Below are 12,500 nucleotides of genomic sequence, written 5' to 3' on the forward strand. Positions count from 1 at the left end.
TTTACTGTAGAATTTACAGGATTTTACTGGCAAAAAACGTTGGCAGTAAAGTTCTGTAAAAATGTTATTAATTGCTGTAAAATGGACTGCAGCATTATGCTGTAAAGCAATTTACAGTTAACTGTTGTTTGTAAAATACAGAACTTTGCTGTTTATTTTACAGTAATAGAATTAAACTTGTATTATGAGTTACAGTATTTTTAGTAAAATAAATTACAGTATTTAGTTGGCAACTAGAGTTGGCAATAAAATCCTGTAAATTTCCCAAAACCCAAGATGATATTGTAATAGTTTTACAATAAAATGCTTTTTACTACATTACACCGTAATATATTATTTACCAATATATTCCTGTAAATACATGAGAATGAAAACTGAATGAAATGTAATTTACAGAATAATGCAACCAAAGTCAAAGCTGCTTCAAGAACAACATTTATTACAACTGACAGCAAAGTACTTTTAAACAATCAAACAAATGCTGTTTCAGCAAATCAATCCTGAATATTATATCTAAAACAATGGCATGTATAAAACATCTAAACAAGGTTTGTGTTACATTTAAGATCTTGTTAAATTTGTGTTGGAACATAACATAACTTGTACGTCTAGAAACAAGTGTTCATTCACAGAACTGGCGTATTCAAAACATGTTTTGGTCTTAATACATGAACAAGAACTTACATGCGTAATCATTCAAAGTCCATTAATTTTCTGAGAAGGGTACACACATGAGGGTTGACGGTGTTGTTTCTCTTCTCAGAGGCTTTTCCACTTTTTTGCCTCCAACCTTTGTTGTGGCTGTCTTGGTGCCAGTGGGAGGGTTGATTCCAACAAAACATCTGCATAAATAACAAGCAAAAATCTATTTTTAGAATATACATGTACATATACAGTGGAACCCACTTATCTCGACCTCGGTTAACTCGACAACCCTATTAAGTCGACGTTTTTGAAGTGGAACCGCCAAATTCTCGCCTTGTCTTAGCATTTTCTCATCGGTTATGTCGAGTCTTTTATGATGCCGAACCCTAATATCTCGAGCACAAGGGGGGCAAATTTGCCATTTAACATTGGTTATCTCGATCGGCGCTGTGCAGCCACAGAAGAACTCGCGGAAGTGGCGGAAAAATCAAGCCTTACAGATGCTACAGGTGTAGGAAAATTTTCAGAGCTGTGTGTCAGAGTGAAATGACTCGAGAAATTAATGTTGACACTGGTTAGCTTTTTGTAAAAACGAACTACACCCCACAGGTTTTTAGTGATTTTCTGAGCGATCTTTGTGTTTACAATGTTGTAGAATATAATAAAGATTTGTAGCAAGAATCGACGATTCTCGATTCAACGATTCTCGATACATTTCTCGATACAATTCTCGACGATTTCCTGACAGTTTACAAACGTATGTAAATTTTTATAGCATGACTAGATAACAAATCGCGGCAACGCTGTTGTTTAAAAAAACCTCCAAAAACACGTGCATGCACATTCTCATTTATTAACGCACATCATGTACATAAAAAAATTTCAAGCACGTTAATATATTGCCGCCATTTTGATTTTCGTTTTAACCGGGTTCCACTGTATGTACATTTACATACAAATTTACATTTTAACATTTAAATATCATATGATAGCATGTGTACTTTCTTGGTGTATGTATGTGTGTGTGTGTATATATATATATATATATATATATATATATATATATATATATATATATATATATATATATATATACACTCAAAAATATATGTTGGACCTACTTAACTTTCTTGTCGTTAGGTTGCATTTAATTATCAATAATGATTTAATTAAGTTAATGTATGGTTGTTCAGTTAAATCAACTTAACATTCTTAATTTAGTTTTAATATATTAAGTTATTTAAATCCAATTAATCTAAAATTTATATTGTTGCCTTCAACATTATTGTTTGCATCTAGCTCCATAAACAACTTTTGAAAAACTTCAAAAGTATATTTCAGATCTTGTGGATAATCCAAGTTCAATGCATAAATTAGACCAAGTGTCACAGAACATGCATTTGCCACATTGTTCAGGTTTTCGAACATTTTGACACCTTAAATGATGATGCCAACATCTTCATAAGGGTCTGTAGCCTCTGCTCCTTGATGTATGATGACGTAGATTCCCAGGGTGGTGTTGCGCATCGAGGTTGCAACGTCATCATGTTCAGCATCCTAAAAATGTCAAGTATAAAATGAGAATTACAAACAGATCAAGAGTGAGAGGAGGGATGGTTGCAGAGAAACAAGTTTTTTAAAAATGTAAATTACTTACCATACACTCCTTCACAAGGTCTGATGGGTCTTCGTTCATGTAGACAGTAAGGGCTTTCAGGATGCATTCACGTTTCTTTTCGATGGAGACATTCTGAACAATGAAAAATGAGCATTAGTTGGCACTTTAGTGTACATCTAAAACTTTAAGTAGCATCATACAGATTATGCCACTGTGATGCTTTTACAAGTTTGTCATCCTGGCAACCATTACAAGAAAAACAAAAATGGTCCTAAATTAGGAGAATTTCCCAATCACCTCTATGGAAAAATGCATAATAATCTTTGATTTCAGAGTTGTTCCAGGTGCAGAAACAACAGAACTCTGGTGCTGAGTATGATGACAATGTAAAGTAGCTCCAATTAAAACTCTGTTTCGAAATGTTACTCCAAACTTTCGAGCCACTCACGGCTTCTTGCAAACTATCAGATTTTTTAATTTACTCTGTCTTGTTCCAAATGAAAAGTCACAATCTATCGAGGTCGCGAGTGCCCAGGTCACAAGTATCGAGGTTCGATATATGTATAATATATTTTATATATATATATACACACACACATATATACACACACGCCCACGTTCAACCATATAATCAGCAAGAGGGTATGGGTCTTTCAACTCATTGTGGGAATTAAGCAAATTTCAAGAGTTGGTACCAATTCAAACGGCCTGAAGTGCTCTCGATACCATGAACACTTTTTTTTGGCAATGAAAGCCAAGTTGCCTTCGATTATACAAATTTGAGTAATTTCTGCAAAATCTGGAGGACCACAAAGAGACCCATGGGCAATTATCATGCCATTTCTATACATAATGCCATCATAACTTACATTGTTAGCAACATTTATAGTGGTGATACCAGGATACATAGAATTAAGGCAACGTACAACATCCTCTTTCATAACCTCTACAGTGATGGCAGAGACATGTGTAACCTGTAAGGTTTTTTTTTCAGGGATGGGAATGTGGAGGTTATATCCAACCATCAATTGGTGTTTACTTGCCAAAGTTAGTGTTATGTTCTTGAAGCAATTTGTGTGCCCAACTACTTGTTTGAAGTAGCTATGTTTAGCTTCAAAACGCAATGTCCAAAGAAAAACTAGAGGACCAAAGCAGCATTCCTGGATAGTGCTCCAAGAAGTGATGCTTTGGAAGTAGTTGTTTAAGTGGGAACAGCGCCTGATATTTCTGACGGTGTTCAGAGATCTTGCTTTCCAAGTATGCAATGGTCTCATCTGTATGCACTGAAGACAAAACCAGTTCCACAATATCTTTCAAGTCCAAAATCATAAGCCACACAGGTTCATCAGTAGGCACCAAATGCCCAATAATCAATGGCAGCAATCTTATCAGACACCAATTTTCATGCGCATTGCCACCAACTGATTTTCGACTTGCAAATGTCTGTGGCACCAATAGCGGTCGATTTTTTTTTTTAGCACCGCACTTGTAGGGAAAATGAATGATGAGTTTGCTATACTTATTTTCTTTGAAATAAGTATAGCAAAGCACTCTGCCAGCTCCACTGGAATTATGCCTTCAAAAAGATCGTGAGCCAAATCAAAGGCTTACACTGAAAACACATGCTTTTTTGAACACCCATGACATTTATCTCTTTTTCTATAGCAAGTCTCACATGTCCTCTGTGTTCTTCTGCAGTCCAAGGTGTAAATTCACCTTCCTTCACTTCAATGGTCTGAGTATCTGCACGAGATGCCGTACAAAATCGACAACAATACTCGCCTGAAAAGATTGTCCGCCACAACACACTGTATCGTTCCTTTAAGGAATGTTTCAAGTTGTTGGATATACACGCCTTGCTGTTCCAAAGTTTGGAGATCATGCAAAAGAGGTTGCAAGATTTTCGCAAATCCGTATGTCTTCACGTCTTCCGTTTTGCACAAAACTGCAAGATAACCTGAAGACAATTTTGACTGAAACATTGATGGTAAATTACCCAAAATCCAATAGATTGCACACAACTTGTGCTTCTTTTTTGATGTCCCGAGAGGGTTGCCAATTTCAAAGTCATCAACATATAAGCACACTGATATCTTCAACTCCTCTGAGGAGAAATCATTTGCTTTAAAATATAGTCCATTCTGGATTGACTTATACTGACGGATATCTTTTAACTGTTGAGAACTGTGACTGTCAACCAATTTGTCGAGTAGGTCATTCTGACCAAGTAGATTCTGTAAAGACTCAAGTATTGGTACATACTGAAAAGTTCTGTTTCTCTTAGCCTCAAGAACATACTTGCTTTATTGCAGTGAATAAAGGGTTTGTTGTACTTAAAGATGTTACAAGGTCTTTGACTAGAAATGCATCATTGTCAATCCTGTGCTTTTGTAAGATGTCTATAATAATTCTGTGAGCCAGGGACATGGTAGTGATTTTCCAGCTTTAAAATGATTTTTAGCTCTACCAACTTTGGCAAGTTCTCTGGAACCTCTCCTGTATCAATACAACTGGAATCATCCTCTAAAACAGATGTATTGGTTTCTTTATTAGAAGGCATGTCATCAGATATTCCTCTCATATCCCGTGTTTCCACTATTCCTTCCTTAAAATCTATCAATGAACAATGACAATGTTTTCGACCCTGTGATTTAATTGTGCCATACATGTTTGTTTTAAATGAGCAGTCCTTAAACATACAACTTACTATCTCATGACGTCGCAAGTGGTTATTTACATGGAGAAAGAAATCATTTAATGAAGGAATGTCACTAACAGCACAAACATGACATTTTATCATAGTAGTTTCACTTGAATTTAGCTTTTGAGCTGGCTGCTCACTGCCATGTCTCTTTGTTCAATAAAGAAACACAACGAATGAGTTAATGTCAGTCTACGCTGTAAAAAGCCTTGTTGCACTTACATTTTAAAGAAGTTAAATAGTTAAAGAATAACTTGAAATCACAATTCATTTAAACTTTCTTGACAGGTGAGGAGTTGCTAATAATTATAAAAATAAACTTAAAATATCTTAAGCTAGTTGAAAATTTTTTATAATTAATAGCAACTCCTCATTGGTCAAGAAGGTGAAATTTTATAGTAAATTCAAGTTAATTAAAATAAAAAATGTAAGTGCAGGTTTTTACAGTGTAAAGTATAAGCAGTTCTGGAAAATCTTTTTCGAGATAGTCATTGAATAATAAATAAATGTATGAAATAAATGTATGAAATGTATTTTGTGATCAGATCAAATGCAGAGAAAATCTGAACAAAGTTTACTTTTGAATATAAAAATGTGACTGAATGGAAAACAGAACATCAAGCTGCAATCTTTTTTGTTCTTCAAACAAACAAATCAAAGCTAAAATGAATTGAACTATTGCTATTGGCCAATCACATGTCTGCTCAAATGTTCAGATTACAATGATTGTTCTAGGACAGTCTATGTGAAGTGAAACTTAGTCCTTTCTGGGTAAACAATTGTGTAATATCTTGTACAGACCAATACCCAGTGACAGAGAGGAATAAATTCATACATTTATTGTATTAGAATTAAATCAACATGCATATTGTGCCTCACAAAATGAGCTGGATAAAATTAGCATGTGATCTCAACTCCATAAACAGTAGTGTAGTTCTCAATAAGTCATATATTACTGTGTTATTTACTACTACTTTTGGTTTTGGAACTCATATCCAGTTGAGGTCTTTAACGCCTCTGCACTTGTAATGGTTCACCCAGACCTGAAGAACTGATCAAATACGCTCACTTCAAGGATGCACATAGATACACTGCTCACGTGAGAAAAGTGTACGAGAGACACAGAGTTTTTTAGTGTAGAGTAGATTGAGGAAAACCTCTACCTGGCTTTTGGTATATTTGAGGAGAAGCAAAAAAGAGATGATTTCCGGCTAAAATGTCAAAATCTTAAAGTCATCTTGAAGTCACACACACACAATCAGTCTTATATACACACACAGACACTCACTCACATACACACACACACACAAACACTCACTTACACATCTACTCACACACACACATACACACAATCAATCTCATATATACACACACAGACACTCACATACACTCACTCACTCACTCACATACACATTCACTCACACTCACACACACATACACACAATCAATCTTATATACACACAGACACTCACTCACTCACATACACACACACACAAACACTCACTTACACATCTACTCACACACACATACACACAATCAATCTCATATATACACACACAGACACTCACTTACACACACTCACTCACTCACATACACATTCACTCACACTCACACACACATACACATACACACAATCAATCTTATATACACACACAGACACTCTCATACACACACTTACTCACTCACATACACATTCACTCACACTCACACACACATACACACACACAATCAATCTTATATACACACACAGATACACACACACAGACACTCACTTACACATTCACTCACACACACACACACACACACACACACACACACACACACACACAATCAATCTTATATACACACAGACACTCACTCACTCACATACACACACACAACACTCACTTACACATCTACTCACACACACATACACACAATCAATCTTATATACACACACAGACACTCACATACACACACTCACTCACTCACATACATTCACTCACACTCACACACACACACATACACATACACACAATCAATCTTATATACACACACACACACATACTGGTTTTATGTATTAGGTGGACTTTGCCTGGTAAACAAGTTGTACCATGGTTTAAAGGTACCCACCCTTCCCCTTGTGCTACAGTGATGCCACAAATGTCAAAAAATCTAATCAGCTCTGAGGAAAACAAATTTCACTTCAGAATTACTTTACACAAATTTAAACAATTTATATAAAGACCTGACATTATGGTTGTATATGAGGACCTGCTCGGAATGTCCCGCCTTCTGACAAAAATAGTGTTTGTAAGGACATACGGGCTTTATCAGGACATTGGTTTTAACAATACACAAACAAGACATCACACAGTATTGAAGGGACAGGCATGTTTTATTGGCCCTCTGACACACACAAACACAGACTTGACAGCATGGTGCACTATCAAGACATCAGTGACTTAAAAGAACAAGTCCTTTCCTTGTAGTTTTCGGGACTTCTTTTTAGAGTTTTTTAGTCTCTGCAAAATATTCATAAACAAACTAACCAAAAAACCCATTATAAATGAAATTTGATAACCAAGATGTTTAGATATTTGAATGTTTAGTGCATAGTGAAATCTCCAAAATGCTCAGTGTTATATAAAGCTTGCAGAGAGCTAGATATACAAATGAATTACATAAAGACACTTAAACCAATTTAAAATGAGGAAAATTGTAAAGCTAATTACAATCCTAATAAATCCCACCCACGATCAGCTGCCATAATAAAGAGCTAGTGTTATTCAATCACTAGTCATAACGTTATAAGATCATAACGTTATGCCTGGTGTGTACATTTCTTGATGGGAACTCCAAAGCTTTTTCTACGTCGCTCTGGGAATGGGAGTTTGCTATTGCCATAAATGTAGATGGGACATCGAAAGAACTCAATTGTATCAATGAGTGTATGCAAACATAACCACAGACAGTAAGTGAAAGAGGTATGATGGCAGAGGTTTGTTTAGGATTATAAATAGCAAATAAATGTGAATAATGTTACCTTTTGTAATATAAATTCTTATTGCTAATTAATATATTGAAAAAAGTGTCCTGAAAAATCATAACCTAAAAAAATGCAACGCAAACCATTTTCCTCTTCTGGTGTCCGATTGCTTCACGTCCCTGTAAAAAAGAAATCATCATTGAGAGTACATTAGCAGTGTGGACTGACATTATGGCGCATATTAAACATGGTTAGAACAGGTTAGAAAACCTACTGATCTGTGCTGGTGTCTTCAGGGAAGCATCCAAATTCGCAGCATCAGCCCCACTCTCAGAGTCACTTCCATCACTGGCATCAATGTTGAGTTTATCTTAAAAGCAGATGCAAAAATTAATACTACAGTATGTTTCGTTTGTAACTAAAAGCTCATCGATTTGAATAATCATAACATTAAAGATTTTCACCAATTTATCTTGATGCCTTAATACTAGCCTAATTCTACACAGGACATATCAAGGACTCAATTTTACAATTTAAATGCATACCTTTAATTTCAAAGCTGAGGTGATAAAATAGCAAGGTTTTTGTATATTCTACTGAACAGTAATATGATATACAAATTATCAATATAAACCTTTGTCATATTTTCTTTTTGTTCAAGAACTGTTTTTGTTATTGTAAGATACTGTTCAGTACATATTTAAAAACATAACCAAAACAAATACTCAGTTTATAATTATTTAACAGAATTTCTTATGACAAAAATAATGTCTATCAGGCAACCTTACTTTTTTTGTCTTTTCACAAAGTTCTTTTGAATCCTGTTTCTTAGGCTTAGATTGGCCCTTTACAATGGTAATCTAAAATAGACAAAACTAAATGCTTTTATATGGACCTGTCCAGGGATATTTTAATGGCTATTACCTCCCTTTAGGCTGGACACAAACCAATTAGATTCTCAAAGCATTTTTGATTTTAAACATACATTTAGCTTCACTAACGTTTCAAATTTACGCTCGCATTCCACTGACTATCTGATGTACAGACAGCAGTAAAATATTGGAGTTATTCCAAAAATCAGACAATGTAAGCCTGGCTGTAGCATCTTCTTAACCAGGTTAACACATTTGGACTATCATTTGGACATAATTAACAATATATAAATATTTTTTTACTTTTCATAATCTTTTGGCTCGCTATTGATTTGCACCCATATAATTGACACCCAGCAATATAATAATACGCATGATGCATTAACTATAATCTATTTGGGTCACTTTTGTTCTCATGATATACAATCACCCAGGTCACATCTGCTATGTGGTGCTTCTGTAACAAACCCTTACCTCTGAGGGATAAGGAAGTACAATAGTCAGTAAGTCTACATCTATAAGATGCAAATTTAAAAGAAATTAATTTAATAAAGTTTATGGTGCTCATACAATAACTTTATAAAGTGAAGTCCCTCGAGACCAGGTTTCTGTCAGACACTATACACACAGCTGATGATGTACATTGACTATCACATTACTACAAGGTACAACAAATCTGCTATGTGGTGCTTCTGTAACAAACCCTTACCTCTGAGGGATAAGGAAGTACAATAGTCAGTAAGTCTACATCTATAAGATGCAAATTTAAGAGAAATTAATTTAATAAAGTTAATGGTGCTCATAAAATAACTTTATAAAGTGAAGTCCCTCGAGACCAGGTTTCTGTCAGACACTATACACACAGCTGCTTATGTACATTGACAACGTCCCCATATACCCAGTGTACTGCTAAACCATGTCTGTTCCATATACACTCAGATAAACACTAAACATGTACATCACTAAAGCCCTGATATACCATGTATTTGTCAAACACACGGACACACTAATACTCCTTTGGTAGAGGACTCTTACATGATGGTCTATGCATGTCCTTATTAGACACAGTGTTCTCATAAAACAGGTCTCAGCCATACACACTACATACACACAGACTAACTCAATCCTAACCCCAGCACCTAAAACTGCACACAAAATCTCAGTCATTTTGATCTCAAGACATGGTTCACAGATAGTGTTCACCCATCCAGTCAATCTCTCCCAGTGACTAAGAGAGACAATACGTACTGATAAAAACATACTAAAACAATGCAAAGTACCTGCAACATTTTGGGAATAAATAATCAGAATATGATTTTTATAAATTACCTTTTCTCACTCTTCTCCTGGATCAGCAGCCTCCAACTCATCTACTGCAGTAACCTCTAATGTTTTCAGCTACATTCTAAAAACAGAAACAAGAGATCTTTCTCACATTTGTTATAAACATTAAGTAGCCCTAGAATGTATTTGATACTTAAGTCACATTTTAATGCAATTAATTTTACTGCATTAGCAACCATATCAAACCAAGACATTAATTTCAAAAGATACATAAAACTAAGTTTTACACAAAACATTTAATTTAAAACAGATTGGTATGTTTAGAAATATTTAAAAAAAGCATTTGGATCACCAGCAATTGTATTATTAACAATCGCAAACAAGGTCTTAGTATTTAGTCCGACATACTAGGTTTTGCAGAACTGCTAGTTCTACAAATGACTATGCATAAAACTGTTTCTGTGAAAATTCCAGTAGTTTCCACCAAGATTGAATCAACAAATATTCCTTTTTATTTTATTAGAGCAACAACAATCTGCCACTTCCTTTACTATTGCATTTTACAGATACTCTATAAGGTCTATGTCAGGCTTTTGGGGTGATTTTATGCACTGTATATACAGTACATTAGCAAAGCACACTGTATATATGGTATATTATTTACACCCAGCAAGAACATTGCTGCCTTAACTATACTATAATATTTGGGTCACTTTTGTTCTCATGATATACAATCACCCAGGTCACATCTGCTATTTGGTGCTTCTGTAACAAACCCTTACCTCTGAGAAATAAGGAAGTACAATAGTCAGTAAGTCTACATCTATAAGATGCAAATTTAAGAGAAATTAATTTAATAAAGTTAATGGTGCTCATACAATAACTTTATAAAGTGATGTCCTCGAGACCAGGTTTCTGTCAGACACTATACACACAGCTGCTGATGTACATTGACTATCACATTACTACAAGGTACAACAAATCTGCTATGTGGTGCTTCTGTAACAAACCCTTACCTCTGAGGGATGAGGAAGTACAATAGTCAGTAAGTCTACATCTATAAGATGCAAATTTAAGAGAAATTAATTTAATAAAGTATATGGTGCTCATACAATAACTTTATAAAGTGAAGTCCCTCGAGACCAGGTTTCTGTCAGACACTATACACACAGCTGCTTATGTACATTGACTATCACATTACAACAACGTCCCCATATACCCAGTGTACTGCTAAACCATGTCTGTTACATACACACGCCAATAAACACAAAACACATGTAAATCACTAAAGCCCTGATATACAATGAAACAGGTCTCAGGCATACACACTACATACAGATTTATAAGATATAATAAGAGCTCAATATAATTTCACAACTGTAAAAAAAATATATATTACCTGTTTACTGTGTTCGATGATTGCCAGAGTGTCTGCTGTTGCGAGGTTAAAGAGGTCTCCCTCATCAAAAGGGACTGAACTGAATACTCCACACCCTGAATAAGAAAAAATGAAATATTAATCCAGTCGTGAACTTCACACCAGTTTTATCCTAATGCCCTGTCTGTTAATGAAAGCAGTCTAGGTCAAAAGGAACATAGGATGGCATGTGTGAATGGACCCTTACCTTTATCTGAATTTATATATTTCCAGGTTTGTCTTTCCCAGCAGATGTGTAATACTCCGTCTCCTGCTTTGGATGTTCTTTTCTCCTTCTGCGCTTCATCTCAGCCATGTTAAAATGATGCTGTTCTTCCCCACAGAAATGAGTGTTTATTTAAACTAAAACCTTAAATTGTAAATATAAGTGGTGTTTATGTAAAACATGTCCAGTGATGGAGCATGGGACAATGCTGAGGAGAGCTGGGATTTAAACTCTCCATCACACTGACACTCAAAGATATCAGACTTCTGATGTGTTCATTCTGCTTTACTTCTGACTACAGTATTACTGAGTTATGAGTGAAGAGTATCAGGGGTTATTTACACCCTCACAGTGATACAGCAGTGTTTACACACTGTACCATCATCTCTATCTCACACTCAGAACCTTACCACCGCTCCAAACTCAGCCATGTAACTCCCGCGCCGCACGCACTCAGCTGTTTCCGGTCGCACGCGCTAACCGGAAGTGATGTTCTAGTGACATTAAATAGCATACAGCCTTATAATAAACAAAATAATAACAATTAAAATCAGTTCTGAGTAGTTTGTAAGCAGTCCGGGTGCTGTGTGTACAACAGCTCACCTTACAACACTGCACGCGCTAACCGGAAGTGATGTTATAGCGACATTAAATAGCATACAGCCTTATAATAAATAAAATAATTAAAAGCAGTTCTGAGTAGTTTATAAGCAGTCCGGGTGCTGTATGCCCAGCAGCTCACCTTACAACACTGCACGCGCTCTGTGGC

General features: G+C 35.5%; 1 protein-coding gene and 1 long non-coding RNA gene across 2 annotated transcripts in view; one reads left to right on the forward strand and one right to left on the reverse strand.

The window, feature by feature from the left end:
* LOC124376811 (ribonuclease inhibitor-like) overlaps positions 1-12,500 on the forward strand; it is a gene marked incomplete at its 3' end in the record, with an annotated part of 82,896 nt that overhangs the window by 18,872 nt on the left and 51,524 nt on the right. The gene's annotated exons all lie outside the window — the stretch shown is intronic.
* LOC124376922 lies at positions 475-2,577 on the reverse strand. The gene is made up of 3 exons (XR_006924007.1): positions 2,303-2,577; positions 2,082-2,202; positions 475-842 (listed from the first exon to the last, which is right to left on the reverse strand). It is a non-coding gene; the product is annotated as an uncharacterized LOC124376922 (long non-coding RNA).

Source organism: Silurus meridionalis, chromosome 23 (assembly GCF_014805685.1).
Source record: "Silurus meridionalis isolate SWU-2019-XX chromosome 23, ASM1480568v1, whole genome shotgun sequence".
Lineage (NCBI taxonomy): Eukaryota > Metazoa > Chordata > Actinopteri > Siluriformes > Siluridae > Silurus > Silurus meridionalis.